This window comes from Pinus tabuliformis, chromosome 2_2 (genome assembly GCF_031772625.1).
Source record: "Pinus tabuliformis cultivar Carrire ecotype Pingquan chromosome 2_2, CPIR1, whole genome shotgun sequence".
Classification (NCBI taxonomy): domain Eukaryota; kingdom Viridiplantae; phylum Streptophyta; class Pinopsida; order Pinales; family Pinaceae; genus Pinus; species Pinus tabuliformis.
The window spans coordinates 564543255-564550292 of NC_142300.1; positions in this window are offsets into that span (position 1 = coordinate 564543255).

Here is a 7038-nt window from a genome sequence, read left to right on the forward strand (position 1 = left end):
GCAGGGTTCCTATCTGTATGGATCTTTTCCATGGATAACTGTTCTTCCTCCAACACATGTCGGATGCAATGGTACCTTAAGTCAATGTGCTTGGTTTTTGAATGAAATGTTGGGTTTTTCGCCAAGTGAATGGCACTCTGACTATCACAATATAACACATACTTGTCCTACTTTATTCCTATCTCTCCTAGGAATCGCTGCATCCACAACATCTCTTTACAAGCTTCTGCTGCAGCTATGTTCTCTGCTTCTGTTGTAGAGAGGGCTACTATTCTTTGTAGCCTTGACACCCAAGATACTATTGCACCTGCAAATATATACAAATAACTTGTAGTGGACTTTCTAGCGTCCATATCTCCAGCCATATCCACATCTGTAAATCCTTCAAGCACAGTCTCATCATGACCAAAACATAAACAATAATGACTAGTACCCTTGAGATACCTCGAAATCCATTTTACTGCTTGCCAATGTTGTTTGCCTGGATTGGCAAGGAACCTACTCACTACTCCCACTGAATATGCAATGTCTGGTCATGTGCATACCATGGCATACATCAAACTGTCAACTGCTGAGGCATAAGGAATCTTGCTCATCTCTTCTTTCTCCTTATCATCACTAGGACATAATTTAGTACACAGCTTGAAGTGGGCTGCAAGGGGTGTACCAAATGGCTTGGCATCCTTCATATTAAACCTGTCAAGCACCTTCTTGATATATTTTTCTTGTGACAGCCACAACCTTTTGTTTTTCCTGTCACGCATAATCCGCATGCCCAATATCTGTTGTGCTGGTCCCAAATCCTTCATTGCAAATTTGCTACCCAAATCTTTCTTCAATCTATCAATCTTATTCTTATCATGCCCAACAATCAACATGCCATCCACATATAACAATAATATGATATACTTTCCTTGATCATATCTATTGATATAGACACAATGGTCAGCTTCCAAGATCTAAAAACCATGTTCCAACATGAATGAATCAAATTTCTTGTACCATTGTTGAGGTCCCTGTTTCAACCCATAGAGACTCTTCTTCAACCTACAAATAAGGCCTTCTTTGCCTTTTTCTATGAAGCCTTCTAGCTGCTCCATATAAATTTCTTCCTCCAATTCACCATGAAGGAAAGCAATTTTATGGATGACATTTTAACAACAGGTGAGAAAATTTCAGTGAAGTCAACACCTTCTTTTTGGGAAAAACCTTGCACCACTAGCCTTGCTTTATACCTCTCCTTCTTTTTGTCACTTTCATGCTTAATTCTGTAAACCCATTTATTTTGTAGAGCCTTTCTACCTTTTGGGAGGTTTACCAACTCCCAAGTTTTATTTTCTAACAAAGAGTTCATTTCTTCTTCCATTGCTTTCTTCCATTCTTCACTGTGCTCAACTTTACAGGCTTCTTGAAAACAATTAGGCTCACCTTCATCAGTCAACAAAATATAGTTTGAAGGAGGATACCTTTGTGAAGGCTTATGAGGTTTAGAAAATCTGCAAACCAACTGTGGTGGTGCATTATCAGGTTGAATCTCCTGTAAAAGTTCCTGCAAGATTCCTTCTTCTTGTTGTTCATCATTTTCCACTTGCTGTTCTTCATGCTCCTAAATTTGTTGTTCATTTTCTTGTATTGATGGTATGTTTTCCTGCTGCTCTTCAAACCTATCAATAACCTTCTTGACCTCCAACTCACCTACAGTCCTCTTGAACATTTCTGACTCATTAAATATAACATCGCTGCTTCTAATAATTTTATGTTTTACTAGATTCCATAGACGATAACCAAAATCTTCATCAGCATATCCCAAAAAATGCATTTCATAGATTTATCATCTAGCTTAGTTCTATTTTCTTTGGGAATATGTACGAATGTTTCACATCTAAAGATTTTCAAGTGAGAATAATTCAAATTCTTACCAGTTCAAACTTCTTCAGGGATATTGCCAACCAAGGCTGTAGTTGGAGATCTATTTATGAGGTAGCAAGCAGTCCTGACTGCTTCAGCCCAAAAATTCCTTCTCCAAACTGGAATTGGACAACATACTTTGCACCTTTTCCATTATGGTGCGATTCATCCTTTCTGCAACACCATTCTGTTGAGGAGTACCAGGGACAATCTTCTCACACTTTATGCCAAACCTGTTACAATATTCCTTAAATGAATTTGAGAAATATTCTCCACCATTATCTGTTCTTAAACACTTGAGCAATTTGTTAGTCTCTCTTTCAACAACAACATGAAATTTTTGAAATATTCCAAACACTTCACTTTTACTTTTCATAGGATATGCCCAAACCTTCCTGGATGCATCATCTATAAATGTTACAAAATATGATGCTCCTCCTAATGATTTGATGTTAACAGGCCCAAACACATCTGAGTGTACCAATTCTAACACATTTTTCTTTCTGTCATGGCCACCTCTAAGGAATGAAACCCTTCTTTGTCTACCATATATACAATGCTCACAAAGATCAAGATTGTAGGATTTCAAACCTAGCAATAAATTTTTACCAACAAGGATTTTTAAGCCCTTCTCGCTCATGTGACCCAAACACTTATGCCACAGATCTGCTGAATTTCCTTCTTTTGTGACAGCAACCAAATCTGATTTTCCTATCGTTGTCTTCAATGTGTATAATGTTCCTATCTTGGGTCCTTTGGCCACGACCAATGCTCCTTTGTTCATTTTCTAGCCTCCTTTTCCAAAGCTTGTGGAATAGCCTTCATCATCCACTTGTCCCATAGAGATTAAACTCATGTGCATTTTTGGTACATGCCTAACCTATTTCAACAATATATCTTGTCCATCTTTCATCTTGATTTGGACATCTCCCACTCCAACAATACTGCAAAAATGATTATTCCCCAAATGCACTCTACCATAATCACCAGGATTATATGAAAAAAAAACTATCTTTGCATGGAGTTAAATGGTGAGATGCCCCAGAGTCAAGGATTCAATCAAAGCTACTACTAGATGTATATACACATGCATCCTCTACAGTAAACAACACATCACCATCTGTGGCTACAACAGTAGTCTCACCTTCATTTGTGCTGGATGACTTGTGATTTGTATTAGATGGTCTCTAATCCTTTTGTCCTTTCTTCCAAAATCGACATTCTTTCTTCATGTGCCTAGGTTTGCCACAATGAAAGCAGATGATCCTTCCTCTCCTTGATTTTGATCGACCTCTCGATCTTGATCGCCCTTCCGGCCTCAATCCATTCTCCTACCACGATCAGCTAGAGCTAGAGCTTCTCCTCCATGGTTTTCCACAATTGACTTGCATCGCAATTCCTCATTCATTAAACTGCTGCTAACATCATCAAACTTCAGGGTCCGCACTCCACGTTTTAGGCTTCATGGCACGTTTCACCATATGCCCGCGACCTTTTTATTTCTTGCAACAACTGTCTTAACGTTCCTCAGCTATTTCCTGAACAGATCCTTTTCCTAGACTCTCTCCTTTGCAACGATTTTCGATTTCCTGGATAGATCCTTCAACAGCTCCAGAGGTAACAACCAATGATTTAATGAATGCTGCCAAAGTAAGGCGATGGCACTAAGCGGCTTGCACGGTGGATATTTGACCCTAGCTCTGGTTTCCTAAAAATTTCTGAACCAATCCCATTCAAATTATTTATGACAAAAACTATTAATGCTGCAAGTTCTCACGATACATTTGATAGCACTACTTTAGATTGTTAGGATATTCTGACACATAGGAAATATTTAAGTATAACTTGGTCTGGTGTAGAGTTAGGTAAAGTGTGTTTTTTTACTATATACTTTTGTAACTTACAATCTGACGGACACTATATGTTCTAGACATGAAGTGATCTGACGGTTCATTCTCTCCTCGATATTACCAAGACTTGATTTGTGGCTTAACACTCAATTGGTCCATGATCTCTATATAAAGATCACGGAGGGTCATTTGTAGGGTGACAGTTCATAAGAGAAGCTTATACTCAGAGACTTAGACGACAATAACAAATAATAATTCCAGAGACAGACAAATGGAGAAACAACAAGATTACTCAATCAGAAACAACGGAATAGATAAAACAATCACTGGAGAACATAAATCACTTTGCATTACATAACAGGCCTGGACCTTGGCTTGCTTTCCTTGGCCAGAGAAATTACAAATTTATAGAGGCTGAAGAAGGATCTAGAATCCTGCATGTGATTTAGATGGAGATCTAGAAACTAATGGCAGTGTAGAAGGATCTAGAATCCTGCATGAATTTGGCTTCACACTTGAACACTCCCATTATATATAAAAAATAATAAAAGTTCATTTTCCTTATAGTAGACAACGAGTCATTTATGTCTCATATGAAATTGACGTACATTATCAGCTTTGTTGTTTCTTCTTTCCAGATGCGATTGTATCATTTATCACATCATAGGCTTTTCCTCTCTTTGGCTGGGTTCCAGTAGTTGTTGCGTTCCAGTAAATAAACAAGCATACTCCGAAGCGAGTGAAGGTAATGATGAAGAGAATATAAAGTCAATATGTTGTAAAAAGTAAGTAGAATGCTTTTTTGAATAATGTGTTGGGTAATGTTATGTTTTATTAATGATTTTAAGGTTTAATTATATTTTATAATATTTTGAAATCTAAATGTTTAGTGGATATGTCATTTATTTATGATTTATTTAATTTATTTTAATGAATTTTCTTATTTTGTGTTTTTTTTTTTTCTAATTAATTTTACGTTAGAGAAAGAGGCATTACAATATTGTGTTATAAGCAATTTCAAGTATGTGTATCTTGTAATTTTATCATAAATCATTGATCACAAGTTTACATGTTAATTTTTAAGAGAAGAGAAGAAGAAGAAGAGACATTGGTGGTCTCTTCTTATTCTAGCATAGAATGATAATTGGTCGGGCAAGTGACAAAGAATATAAACTTGGTTTAATCTCTAGATTTCATATTATTATGTTTGAAGAATCGATGCCATTGGTTTCTTTACAACCTCAATTACAAATATCTCCATCAATGAATGTAATAGTATGAATGTTATGATATGATTCACTATAAGTGGTATGTGTATATTTATGTTGAACAAGGCATTGATTTGTTTTGCATCACACCCTCTTTTACTCCATCAAAGACTTCCTCCATGTATCTTCCTTTTGATTTTTATTTTTTTTTGTCTCAAAGCCTTCTTTTCCTACAAGAAACACCATAACTTCACAAACTCAAGCTAAATAGGCCAATCATAAAACAAAGGAGAATCAAACACTAACATGTTAAGTTGGTATTACCTATAAAACTAAATTAACTACACTTTTTTGATTTGTTACATATAACTCAATACCTCATTCAACCATAAGAGAAATTACTAGATAATTTGGATTCCATCCAAAGATAGCTATGAGTCTATCATCATTCTCCAATACACAGACAAGTCATGCCCCAACCCTAATTTTCTTTTTCCATATATAGAATCCATTCTTTTATGTGGTGACAGTCACAATAGGGACTTAAAAATAGTGTAAATGTGGTAATGAAAGCAATAATAAAAGAAATCACAAAATAAATGTACAAAAGACTAACAAAACATAAAGAACATAATAATTTTCAAGACTAACAAATTCATAGATGGGAGAAAGAATGCTTCTCACATAGAGATTTCCCAATGTTTAAGTTTGATAAATGAAAACATTGGGATACTCCCCATGAATATGAAATAATCCTTATGACTCTACACAAAAATTGTCTTCCTATATAAGTATTTATAAAGCTAGGCATTTACCACAAACATAATATAGAAACAAATAATTATTTGATAAAATTATTTTCCCACTTTCCCTTTCAATCTATTAAGAATCATTTCCAACCATTTTTCCTCTTTCTTTTTTCTCTTGACATAAATGTTTCAATTCCCTTAAGAAACACCATAGTTTCACAAACTCCTAAACATACTAAACAAAAAATTAAGGAAATAAAAACCTAATATGATAAGTTGGTAGTACCTGTAACATGAATTGTTTTATTGCTTATGATTATAGATGCCTTAATAATTCATTGAATGTTGAAAGAAACCTTTAAGTGAATGGATTCCTTCCAAAAATAATTAGGTAAAGTTATTTTACAATCATTCTTAAATAGCATTGGAGGGTTTATGTGTTTACAATTTAGTTTAAAAGAAGGTACTTGTTCTAATTCATAATGGCAAGTTTTTGACTAGTCTCTTATCATTCTTCAATACACACATGAGGATTAGTTTAGTTCTAATCCTCTTTTCCACATATAGAATCTAATTGTTTTCATCATGACAGAAATAATAGATACCATTAAGGGGGGTCATATTTAGAATTCTTAATATTGCTAGAAGGCATACTTAAAGAGCTTTTTGATAGAACTAATTTGGATTCATGGATATTTCATTTATATCATTTGCTTCTTTGGTTCTAAGTTTGGGAAACACTATAAAATGATAAAATATTCTAAAAGCTATTTCTCTTTCATAATTATAGCCAACAATTTTTGTGGAAGCAAGATTAGTAGTAAAAAGATTTAGACTTTAAAGTCTTCTTCCACAAATTATTGTTGCAAAACCTTACTCGACCATAACATAGCAATGAGACTAAATTTATTGAATTCATAAATATTATTAATTAATTAATTAACTTAAGCATTACTGCACTATATTTGAAGTAATTTATAATAAGTTAAAACATAGTAATATTTAGACACTAAATATTCAAGTAGCTTATATTTCTTTTAGCATTTTTAAGTTACAACTTCTATTATTGTAAAAATAATAAACATCACTTCCTCACAAGCTCATAGTCCACCTCTCATAATTCAATTTTTATGTGGATAAGCATATTTTTTTCTTTTCTCTCTTCTTTTTTTTTCAAGTATGAAAAAATGTTGGTTTTATTATGTATATGTAAAAGTCAGTCAAGGAAAATTTTAAGGATGGAAATTTATTTTAAATTTTAGAAACCATGGCAAATCTCACTAGTACATAATATGCATTTTGTAAAATGTTTAGCAATGTTTT